We start from the raw sequence: 13,233 nt of genomic DNA on the forward strand, positions 1-13,233 counted from the left end.
GAGGCTGGAAAATAGAAAATATATATATTATTTTAAAAACTTTCACTACCACTATATTTTTTTTACTTTCCGCACTAATGTAGGTCCCTCTTTGTCTGCCCAGTAGTAGCCCACTGATGTCTAACTAGGAAAAGCAAGAAGGTTACAATCAGCTTTTGTTTGTTTACACTCACCATGTGGACACACGATTTAATATGAGCTTTCAAAACATTGATGGATAGGTTTGGAGAAAAGGCAGGCTACCTCCTATATCTCTATAACTTTACCTCCAAAACACAGTGCTCCTTCTACTTTGACTTTTATTAAATGTAACCAAAAGGAGAAAATTTGTTCTGCCACAATTACAGGTGTTCACACAACTCCACCAGAGCAGCCACTGTGTTGAGACACATCTGGTGTGCCAGAAACAAACTAGGAAGTTGTGTGTGGGAGGAAAGAAAATTAAAAGTTGTTAAACATATTTCTTTAGGCATTCAACATAATCTGCTATTCTAATTATTTTCCTGGCATTTATGTAGCTGAGTTAATTATTATACAAACTAGAGTAAAACTTGTAGGCTCTCCCAAAACTTTCCCTTCACTATTCCTTCCATGATGAAATTTGCCTACCCACATATGCCACATACATATAAACACATTATATGATGAAATTTTCTAATTGGAATATTATGCCTCTGGGTATTATATTATCCTACACTCCTCCAAAATACCCAACCATTTTATGCTTCTTAAGATCTGTCAATAACTGCAAGACTACTTCCTCAATACTTCCCTTCTAATTGGAGCAATTGTGAAAACTGCACAAAATAATTTAAAAATCAAAATGCCAAAATCAGTGCCAACAGTGAAGACAATATACACACTTTGGCTGTGGGAAATAAAGTGTCTGAAATCCCCGTATTTCCCATAGACTACCAAAGAAGCCAGTATTTACTAATATTAAATTTATTCAAAATTAAAAACTCACAATCTTTCAATGCACAGTTCACCTTTAAAAATGTCAGCCAGGAAATATCTTTTTAGTATACTTTTCCTAAATAATGGTGTACTGAGACCACTTGAAAATACAGAAGAACCTTGATCTATTCATGTCATTAGGCATGTGAGGACTGTTTAACAGCTCACATTTATAAAGCATATATAGTATTCGGACACTCATTTAAACTGTTTTACATGTAGTCATCCATTTAATCATCACAAGAACTTTCAAGGTAGATCTCCTAATTAGTACGCCCATTGTGCAGAAGAGCAAACTGAAACAAAAGGATGAAGAGCTGAATTTCAACCCAGGCAAATGGCTCCTGAGCACGTGGCAACCACTTGAGCATCATTCCAGGCATACGGTGACAACTTCTATGCTGTTTTTTATATGCCCTCTCTCAGATTCCACTATACCAGATACTTCACATGCCCATGAAGCAAAAACATTATGGTTATTCAAGAGAAGTCTGTTTAAGCTGCTCCTGCAGAAAGAAATCATCTTAATAATCATGACTGCAACTCCAAGTATGCTACTGAAACACCTTAAATCTGAATATCTTAAATTGTAATACATAAACTCTTAAATTTACTAGTCTGCAATTCTGTACTTTTTTTTTTATCTAAATGGACTTCAACCTACTAAAAGGAAGTGAAATCTGCAAGCATAACAACAGTGAAGGAGAAGGTATGAGTATCAAAAATATTAGAACTGTAAATTACTTTTCGTTTACCTCTGAATTAAGTACCACTGTCTGTGCAACATGCTCCACAAGGCAAGAAATCTGAAGAAAAACATTCATTAATATGCAGAAAACTTAAATATTCTCTGGGCTCTCATGAGTAAATATCTTAAAAGCTAATACAGAAGATTAAAAAGAGATAATCATTGGAAAAATATCTGGAAAAAAATGAAATAGTGAAACCTAGTAGAAACCTACCTATATGGGTCAACTAAAATTTCTAAGAGAGTTCTGTGATCTGAAATTTTACTTAATTCAAAGTCACAGGAAAATGAAAGCAAAACAAGATCATGTGAATACACCTTTAGATGGTTGAGAATGTATTTCTTAAAATGCAATGGTGGGTGCTAGCAGAGGTCTAGAGAGATTAAACAAAGATGGTAAATACAGAGGTAAAAGTCTTCCCCAACTTTCTCTCCTTAAAACTGTGAGAACAATAGCCTGGTGAGAAGAGAATTGGAAAAAGTATTCATCTTCCATTACTGGGAAGTATTCTGAGCACATTCCCATGGTGCCATCTCCCATTACCAGCTATCTAACTCTTCATTTATTTTCCTCTATCATGAAGAATCAGTTGCCTAGGCTGATTTTGCTACCTTTGATTTTTCAACTCTATTCAGGAGGATAATGGGAGAATAATTCATCTTACAAGGAAAAGAAATATAAGAATATTGGGTTCGGCATACTAGTGTGAAACAGAAATCTAAAGCAAGAGACAAGAAGCAAAGAGAAAGACACTCACTAGAAGGTGAGCCACTAAAGGATACTGCTTCTTATGGGTGGGCATGGGGCTGCTCTACTTGGCCAGACTTGGAAAAGAGGCCCTTCCCTTGGCTCCTGGAGTCTCTCAGAGGGGCTGCTCAGCTAGGCCCTGAAGCTGAGGGTTGGACCAGGAACTTGCACTTGCACTCTTCTCTGTCTATGACGGAATGGCTAAGCTCAATAGGGGACTGTGAAAGGCATAAGAAGCTGGCTTCAGCCTTGGGTCTACTCTAGTATTCTAAAATCTAACATTGTTTATAATAAAAATATTATTTTGATCTCTTTCTCTTTCCTATATTTATTTATTAGTGACTCAGAACACAAAGAGAATGGTATCATAGATAACCTAGAATCCCAACAAATGTAAAACTAATTTGTTGGCCGGTTTCCCAAATTAATATGATGTACGGGGAGCTATATTTAAAAAGCTTTAAGGAGAAGAAGAAAACCATCCAGAGGTACAAAATCTGAGACTGGGAATGGGGAGTGGATCTTTCACAGCTGGATAGACTTCCAGAGACCAGCTCTGTTGCGAGGCAGACGTGAGATCCATCCTAACAGTGTCATAGCTTCCTGTGAGAACTAAGGAACTGGGCCTGGCTCCCCTTATGTGTAAAATGAGGAGGCTGTACCCAACCATTTCTAGGGCACCTACAAGCCCCAGCATTCTATGATGGTATAACTAAAATTAACTAGCTTTGGCAGCACCTTCAAAGTGAAAAATGAAAACGCACATCAGTCCCACATCACAAGACTGAAGTCAGCCAAGAGCCAGAGCCATCTCACTTTGAGAAAAAAGAAAAAGCTGTTGATCTGCAATAAGTTTAGAAACTGCTGAGGAGGGGAAAAATTACAATAAGGAATTAAAATAGGACGTTGACCTCTGTAAAAAGAGAAAAATAAGTGCTGGGCTAAAGGAAAAGTAGCTTCTTTTTGTATTATTTTTCAGATAGATATGTCCTTAGAAATATCATTAATAATACTAAATACCCAACAGTTTGATGGTGTTAGTCTACTACCAAACCCCAATAAAGTCCTATTAGATTGCAGATGAATTACGGCTTTTAGGGTTTATCTGGAATCCAATGTGATACTGTATAGATGGGTTGGGCCAAACTCCATAGAAAACGCCAAGAAACATTTGAGCCAGGCCAAAAAGTACTGAAACATTCCACTGACATAGAACCCACAAGTCAACATGAAGCTTTCACTGGAAGATACAGCCTTTGAGTGAAGTTTTCCAGAGATCCAGCCAAAACTCATAGAATGTTGAAAAAAAACCTCTCAAATCTAAAATGGCTCCAAATGGAGATTTATATGAGAGGGGAATTATGCATGGAAATTTATCATTCACAATCAATGGATTCAACTACTGATTCAATTACATCAGAAGATTTTAATTCTTCCTGGAAATTCATTACAAATTACAGGTAACTGCAGTCTGAACAGAACTAAAACTTCTATGTATTTTTAAACAAGTCAATTATTTCAATGAGATAAATACATTATTTCCAGCAGACATATAATTGTTTTCTTGTTCAATTGCATTACATTTGTGTATCCAGGTATAAAATGTTACAAATGGAAAATTACTAAGAAGCAAAGCCGTCATTAGTGTGACTTATAAATGGAGCAAAGTTGTCACAAAAGTTTTATTCTTGCTTTTTTTTAATGTTTCTAAATGTATACATCTTATTATTTTACTCTCTCTATTTTGTGTTTGTTTTTTGTTTTAGAAACAGGGCCTCATTCTGTCACCCAAGCTGGAGGGCAGCGGTGTGATCATAACTCACTGCAGCCTCAAATTCCTGGCCTCAAGCAATCCTCCTTCCCATATCAGCCTCTTGAGTGGCAAGGACTACAGATGTGCAACACTAAGCACAACCTTTTGTGTGTGTGTGTGTGTGGACACGTGACCACACTATATTGCCCAGGCTGGTCTTGAAACCATGGCCTCAAGCAAACCTCCTGCCTCAGCCTCCCAAAGTGTTGGAACTTCAGCATGCTACGACGCCCAACTAATTTTTTACTTTTTGTGAAAAAGAGGGTCATACTGTGTTGCCCAGACTGGTTGCAAACTCCTGGCCTCAAGCAATCCTCTGCCTTGGCTTACCAAAGCACTAGGATTACAGGCATGAGCCACCATACCAGTCCTATTTTAATCTCTTATATATCAGATTGCAGAGCAAACAATACAAGCAGATCCCTGTGTCTTTATAACACATTACATTATACAAACGAAACTAAGAGGTCAGCTGATCAATATGAATGGCTAAATGCCTTCTAAATAAACAAAAATAAAATGAATCCAAGGATAAATTATTTAACTTCACAAGAAATCCAAAAATTGGAATCTGTGGAAAATAAAAATAAATTTAAATTATCTCTATCATAAATCAATAATGTTTCTAGCTTTACTTTGCAGATAGAAGAACTGTATCTGAAAATTCTATGTCTGATTCCTGCTGTAACACTATTCTCCAAGAAAATTCTTAACTGTTAGTTGTCCTCAATAAAGAAGCTCTAAAGCAAATTCAAAATAAAAAGAAAGAAAGAAAAAAAAACCTTAAATGACAAAAAGCAAAATCAGCACTTTGGTAGTTCAAGGCAGATTGTTTCCAGATGGAAATTTTACATTGTAGGTGATAAATGATGAAGAATTGTCATGGAGAGTACCCTCGCACACCAGAAAGTGAGACAATTATAATGATAACCAATATCTAATACAACACACAATCCTGGGGCATAAGAAGTTCTATTTGATTAAAAAAATTGTTGGTTATTAATGCTAATAGTTTAATGCCTTTGAATTAAAGTTTATGATATCTATTCCTAACTGTTTAAAGTTTCTATATCAAATACATTATATCAACATACATGCACATTTTAAAAATAAAGTTCATAGTTTCTCCAAACTATTTTTGGAAATTCACCATATTTCAAATTGTACAATTAGGAAAAAATGTTAACCATCTATAATTTAGCCATCACATATTAATCAAATACCCCAAACTGACATTGGATATAGCCTAGAAGAATGTGCTATTCAAAACAGAAAGTATTCTTGCATAAATTAAAAATGGATATTGTGAGATTATGTGATGTTAACATATCTAGAAACATACGAGGAGGTGCAAGAGAATTTTGAAAGAAGTACAGTAAACACAGGACCATTTGAGCCACTGATTCCTCCCTTTGTTTTAAATTACATAATCAACCCTATGAGAAGATTTTAGAGTTGGAAGATTTGTAATAGAATAAAATTTCCATAAGAAACAAAACTGCTTCATGGTGTTGATAGTAAAAGAAAAAACGCTGCTTATATATTTTTTTATTCTTTACAGTTATATTAATTTAATGCTATATAAAGTAGGGTTAGCTCTTCTATAAGGGATTTTCTTTAAAAATCACAACTTTAAAATTTTGTGAAGAAAATTTTTAGCCCAAAGCTGTTCTAGACAAGATTATGTGTTTGATTTATTTAATCTATTATATTTTGATTGATATTAAATTAATAAAACATCCAAAAAAGAGGTATAAAAGATGATTTGCTGTAATGTTTATTTTCTGAAGTTACTCAAGGCCACTTTTGCAGCTTAGAACAATTTTTAGCATATAGATATTTTGCTCCATAACTTTTGAGTTGTAAGGAATCCTAGAAATTCTTAATCCAGTCTTCTTATTGTTGAAAAAGGAAGTCAAAATCCTAGGAATTAAAATGTCAAACCTCATTCTCTATATCTATCTAAGTGCAAAGTCAAGATTACAGCCAAGAAATCCTAATTTCTGCTTCAGTTTTCCTTTAGAAGGCTTTGTCTCAAGAGGTAAATGAAGAAAAAACAATGTCTAGAGATCTCAAATATCTGAAGTACAACACTTAAAGCTAGGAAAAGAGGACTGAGTAAATTGTTGGTTTCGTGGAGCTTATATTCAGGTGCAAGAGGCTGACAAACCAATGTCAAGAGAACTGTCACCAATTATATTTTTATATACTGTCTCATCTTTCTCCTGTAGTCCCACAATTCCCACCTGAAGAACCTCAGTCAAATCCTTGCCTATGCTTGTCTCTCTCATTCCCCTGTGAACTCTGTTCTGTCATATAATTTCTTTTACCATACTTGTAGATGATTCCAAGATGCAACATCCAGCCTAACCCACACGAGCTACCTACCTCACTACAGCTGCTTACAGTAATTTCACTTGAATCTCCAATATCACTTCAGAGTCAACAAAATCAAAACCAAATACATTTTCCCTCAAAATTGACCGCTCTTTTCAATTTCTCCATTCTTATTCCTAAGTAATCGTTAATTCCTTCCTCACCTCCTATGGCTCCCATAGCTAGTCAGTCTCCACATATTATGTGTGTTAGTCAGGGTTCTCCAGAGAGAGAGAGAAAGGGAGACTGAGTATAAGGAATTGGCTCACATGATTAAAGGGTCTGGCAAGTCCAAAAGCTGCAGAGCTGAGTTCCCAGTTTAGAGTCAGAAGCCAGTAGGCTACTGAAGAACCAGTGAGGGTCAATGCCCCAATTTGAAGGCTGTCAGGCAAGAGAATTCTCTTTTAATAAGAGAGGTCAGCCTTTTGCTCTATTCAGACCTCCAACTAATTGGATGAGGCCTATCCCCATTACAGGGGGCAATCTTCTTTATACAGTCTACTGATTAAAATGTTAATCTCATCTAAAATCACCCTCACAGAATCACTCAAAGTAATGTTTGACCAAATATCTGGGCAACCTGTGGCCCAGTCCAGTTGACACAAGAAATTAACTATCACACTATGGTTTTATTTTTCAAAAGTTTCTTCTCGGTTTAGGTCCTTATGATATAAAGCAACTCAACCCCACACCCCTACAACTTTTAGTTCAGGCATCACTGGGTATGCTGTGGACACATTTATTTTCAGAAATGCTTTTTATCTTACCATCTCTGTTCTACTCCTTAACTTACAATGACACTTTACTCTGAATAGATCCAATTCTTTTTCTAATAATATATTGCTTTATATAAGCCAGTACCATTTGGCCTACAGACCTTTTTCTTCCATCACTCTCATAATTCAGAACTTCTATTATAATTTGCCAATAGCTTAAATATCTCGTCAGCCACCAATGCCTATTCTCCCCTCAACATACTTTCTTCTCTCAAAGCACTGTACATTGTTCTTTGCCTACCCCATCCCAATCTCATCCATTTGCCCAAGTTTGTCTGAAGCTTCACCTCCTTCTTGAAATTTCCTCAATCTCCAAACCATATACATCATTTAATTTCATAATCCTCATTGCACATAAACAAAACCACCGTTCCTCTACACTATTCTGTCTTGCTCTCTAATTTATTAAGATTGTATATCCCTCTTTCTTGTGTCTCCAATCTTACCCCACTGCCTCCAAATGTACACCTTCTATTCTTCTTGGGCTGAAAAGCTTTGAATCTGTGATGTCCCAGGCACTGAGCAAGGCAATGGATATACAAAGAGATATTACTCTCAAGAAACCTGCCGTCTTAAGTAAGAGATGGATAAATATTCAGATAATTATGAAGGAATGTAAGGCATGCTAAAACAATGGTAGACACAAGGCTTTAAAGGAATATAGAGAATATAACAAAGGGAGAAAATAGGTTATCCTGGTAGAATGATGTGGTAGAGAATAAATCAACAGGAGGAAGAGAGAAAAAGGCATTTCAAGTATTGAGAACAACCAATGCAAAGGAATAGGGATGATGATGAACATAATATATGTGTTTCCGCTATGAGGAAACATTTACACATAATGGCAAACATATTGAGTATAAAGAATGAGGGCCCATATACAATATGGCTGCAAAAAAGAGGATTAAATTCATCAGAGAAATCGCTGAGTGACAGGTGCAGAACCCCAAAAGCAAAGATGTCTACAATAGTGAAAATGCTAAGTCCATAAATTGAATAGGGCTGAGGAAAGCAGGCCCAACTGAAGCATGAAGCCAAACCACTTCTGACCAAGGACAGTGGGATCCCCTAGAGTATAGGTGAAACTGTGTTTGTCCCTTATCCCTGATCCTAAAGAACAAAAGATTTTTCAGAAATTGTTCGGCAACAAACCTCAACTCATCTGGCAACAAAAATTTACCTACACAGATATGAGATTATTTAACGTTTTTATTTATCTCATTTAAGATTAAGATATATGAATTTCACTGCAGAAATATTACTGTTTTTATTACAGGGAGCCATCCCAGACCCCATTAAAGGTGACAGGTAATATGGGGGTATATGGTCCTTTTGAAAACCTAATACATTTTTAAAATCATACTCCCTTTTGAAAATCTGATAAATTCTCAATTCCAAAATGCACCTCAACTAGGGTTTTAGATAAAAATACGGAAATCTTAGGTTTTGAGGTTCCACAGAACCTGTCAGATACAAAAAGATATACACTTTTTTTCTATTGTCCAAAAAAGGTTTCAGAGTCCATGGATGATCCATTTAGAATTGTTGTTTCAGATAGAGAATATGTTTTCAGTGCCCCATACTTCCTATTATTGACAGCTTTTGTGACCAGTGGCAAATTTTATTTTATTTAAATAATATTAGTTAAAAACAAAAAATAAACTGACCATCATAAACTCTTAAATCAACCTGCCTTCCTTATAATGCCAAGACCACCACACACACACACACACACACACACACACACACACACACACAACTATAAAGCAACATTCTCTTTGCCTCCTATAACCTTAATAGATAATTTCCTGGAATTGTCTATTCAAATAGAAAATTAATTTCCATGCACAGCTGAAAATACCACATTGGCAAGCAAGGAAAACATCAAACACCAGTAGATTAAATAACAAGTGGAAGAACTAAAAGACCAAACAAAACAGAATTTGCTCAGTAAGATGGTCATATGAGAACAACTGTTTGCCTGTTTATTTAATGTATGAACACAGTTTTAAAATGAAGTTGCAATCATCATGGCAGCACTTCATCCAGAGAAATAATTAGTGGATTAGATCATTGAAGAAGCGTTTCTATTGTTGTGGGAAAAGGCAAAGGTTAGCATCTCCCTTGTTAAGAATGAAAGAGGCCTTCAGGCCTATTTTCATAGCACCTACTACGGTTTTTTTCAGTTTGGGATAATGGGAAATTGCTGGAGATGGACAGTGGTGAGAGTGGCAAATGATGTGAATGTACTTTATGCCACTAAAGTGCACACTCAAAATGTGTTAAAATGGTAAAATTTAAACACAATGAAAAAGATTAATTTCAGTCGGATAGAAAAAAGTCTTATAAATCAATAATAGAACAGTCTAAAAGAAAAATAGGCAAAGGACACAAACAGAAATTCCAAATGGAGGAAGAAAATCCTACAGAGACTTGGAAAAATGTTCAAAACTACTAATAAACAAGAATACAAGTAGAAATGACTACAAAATATCATGTTGAGCCACCATAATTAGCAAAGATTTAAAATATTGACATTTAATAAAGAAGCAGTTTTTCTAGACCCACTAATAAGATCAGGCTGTGCTTATACATCTCCTTTCTTTGTCTTGGACCTACCTAACAGGTGTCCCTTTCTGCAGTGACAGCCATCAAGAAAAATCAGCCTCATGATGCCATCTGGGGACTATTCCCTGATGCTGGTAACTGCTTCAGGCAATAAGTTACATGGCCAATATCAATTAAGAAGCAAAGTAAAAGCAGAATAATATGTTTTGCATAAATATTTTAAAAACAAAAAAGAGAGAAAACAGAACATCTTCAGGAACTGCCAGGCAGAAAGGCAAACAAGAAGCATACCAAGGTGAGAAAGACAAAGCCTCACATGGCAAGTAGGCCCCTTTGGCCCTTCTGCCTTGATCCTCGTGTAGTCAGAGAAAAAAAAATCCATCAACTTGCAAAGCAGAAATGACACTGTATATATAGCACCAAGGAGAAAGTTCAATAAAAATTAATGTGTTATGAAAGCAAATAAAGAAAAAAATATTATAAGTGAACTTTATCATTGCAGGACTTCCTAATGAGTGAAAGGTGCAGTTCAAGATATTAGGAACATTTCTAGATAAAGAATAACGGATTTCCAAAGTAGTATGTTGTGTTATAAAGCATGGTGCTACATCTCTTTTATCTTTGATAAACAAAACCCCCTTCTACCTCAGCAAATCTCCCTGTACACCACAAGCAAAGGGGGAGATCAATTTAATTGTATGACTAATTCATTTCCCATAAAGGAAGAAGCAAGTGGCTGGTAAAATACCTGGTACAAAGTAGGAGCTCAATAAATATTTGTTGAACTGAACTGAAACCAATGATAGAAGCTAATAATGACTGCCTTGTATCAATTGACAAAATGTATTACATTATTGTTCCACCTTTCACCTGACTTTACCTAAGATAACTGATTTTTATCTTGAGAGAGAGCTGTACATACTTTGTTCTCTTCCCCTTGGTATTACAAGCACCAACTACTGACCCAACATGGTACTCAGAGACTCAGCAAGATCTCCCCAGAATCAGCATCTTTGATCCAATTTCTGGTCACAAAAATACAGAAATTTTTAAGCATGGGTGAAAAATTGTAAAAGATACATAGGTAATTAAACAGATTCTAACAAGAGAGACCAGATAATAGATAAGCTGCCTCAAGGAGACCCACTCAAATAAAATGGGAGCCATCCTCTTTCAGTTTCCTCATCTGTAAAATGAGAGAAAAACTCAATCAGTGGCTTTAAAGCTTTTTCAAAGGTTACTCACACCGAGAAATACATTTCATAATAAATAAAATGCACACACATATAAACATGCTTATCCATATAAAACTCAAGCAGTCTCATAAATTAATACTAAATCTTACAATGTGTGTGCACTCTGGCATGTTGTATTGTAGCCCATTCTATTCCATTATTAAATTGCAACCTACTAAATTGCTTTCATTAGCACTGGACTAGATGATTGCTTTGCAGTTCATTAAAAGAAAAATCATGATTCTACTTAGAAACAATCTAAAAACAGCTACCACTCCCAAATATTTCCTTAATGACATTTCCAAAGCAAATTCCAGAGTGAAATGATAATAAACCCCACAACATCTTTACCTTCCGTCCTCCTCACAGTAAATACCTATGATCCCTCCCACACCACAGCTTTAGCAGTGATTTTCCCAGAGTGCATGACTATTACCAAATCTGGCAACATAAGTGAGCACAAGAGGTTTTGCAATGAAAGTTAAACATCTACCAAAGGAACCCCCTTTTATCCATAACAAAGTGCATTTGAATCTTTATAAACTAGAGGCAATAATAGCTAAGCGAAAGTCAGAATGCTATTATGCAGCAGCAGCAAGCCACATCAATCTAATTTTAATTAAATGAAAGACATTTCTAAGAAGTTGCATTCTCCCTGCCAAACATAAAGGATTTGTTTCCAGAAACAAAAAATATATATATTTTTTTAACTTTCTAGAATAGCATTTACTGTCACTTACAGATTTTCTTAAACAACTGCCTTCTACTGTGACACCCACCCTGGTTCATCCCACCTCATTTCCAGGAATGGACAGGAATGCCTGGTGAAAAATGAATTGACTTTTGAGTCAAACAACACTGTACAATCACAACTGGGTGTTTTTTTCTAGCACACAGCTGGGAAAAGGCCTTATGTCTTCTCATCATAGCTTAAAAAGCACCAATAACATCTCAAGGGCAGAAATACAATCTTGACATATAATCTAACAGTATTTGTGCCTGTCAGTGATTTCAAAATGCTTTATAAATCTAAATCTTTTCTCAGTTTCTAAGTTTACAGGGCAAGGAAGAAATTAATGAGTTTGGATACTTTAATCATTATAGTTTACAAAATGTAAAGCCACAAATTTATAAGTTTTAAAAACATTTCAATTCAAAAGTATCAAAGAAATACAAATGTCAAAAAAAATTAAATTAATTGCCATCTTGTAATCAAAGAATTCTGTGTAGTTTACAAACTTGGCAGGCCACATTTTTATTTTTAATTTCTGAACTACTAATTCTGGAGGAAAAACAAACACCATTAACTTCCTCTTCAGTCACTAGCTATCTGTGCCATATGTGTTTATCACTTCCTGCTACGAGGAAATACGTTTGAAACAAGAATGATATTTAAAGAGAGTTCTCTAGGTTCCTCTAAAATCATTCTTTCATGAATTGAGAAACAGTGTAAAGAAATATGATTAAATTATGATACAGAATGATAAGACTATGCAGAAAACCTTCTTATTACATTATTTCATCCAGTGCTTACCAGGTCTGCAAATATTATTTAATGAATAAACTGAGCTTAGTCAAGTTAAATAACTTTTCTTCACCCACACAGATAATAAATGGCAATATATTCTCTCTTCCTTATGATTTTCTTATAACATTTTCTTTTGTATAGCTTACTTTAAGAATACAGTATATAATACATACAACATAAAAGAAAGTGTTAATCAGTGGTTTATGTTATCAGTAAGGCTTCTAGTCAACAGCAGGCTACTAATGGTGTAAGTTTTCAGGGAGTCAAAAAGTTGTACATTAATTTTCCACTGGGGGGTACAGATGGCACCCTTAACCCCTGTGTTGTTCAAAAGTCAACTATGGTTTGATGCCTGCAATTCTAAAAGTATTATCACTTAATAGTATTCAACAAGTATTATTGGTGATAGGGAAGTAAACTTTTGAGAGTGGGTGAAATCCATGAGATAAATAGTATTCTGATGCTTTACAAAAGTAAAAGATGA

General features: G+C 35.3%; 1 protein-coding gene and 1 pseudogene across 9 annotated transcripts in view; one reads left to right on the top strand and one right to left on the bottom strand.

The window, feature by feature from the left end:
* Nucleotides 1-13,233, bottom strand: part of HDAC9 (histone deacetylase 9) — a 919,102-nt gene that overhangs the window by 809,598 nt on the left and 96,271 nt on the right. The gene's annotated exons all lie outside the window — the stretch shown is intronic.
* LOC135276592 (U6atac minor spliceosomal RNA) lies at nt 9,509-9,600 on the top strand (annotated as a pseudogene).

The sequence above is a fragment of the Aotus nancymaae genome, unplaced genomic scaffold (assembly GCF_030222135.1).
Source record: "Aotus nancymaae isolate 86718 unplaced genomic scaffold, 86718_ANA_hifiasm-v0.15.2.pri h1tg000025l, whole genome shotgun sequence".
NCBI classification, from domain to species: Eukaryota; Metazoa; Chordata; class Mammalia; order Primates; family Aotidae; genus Aotus; species Aotus nancymaae.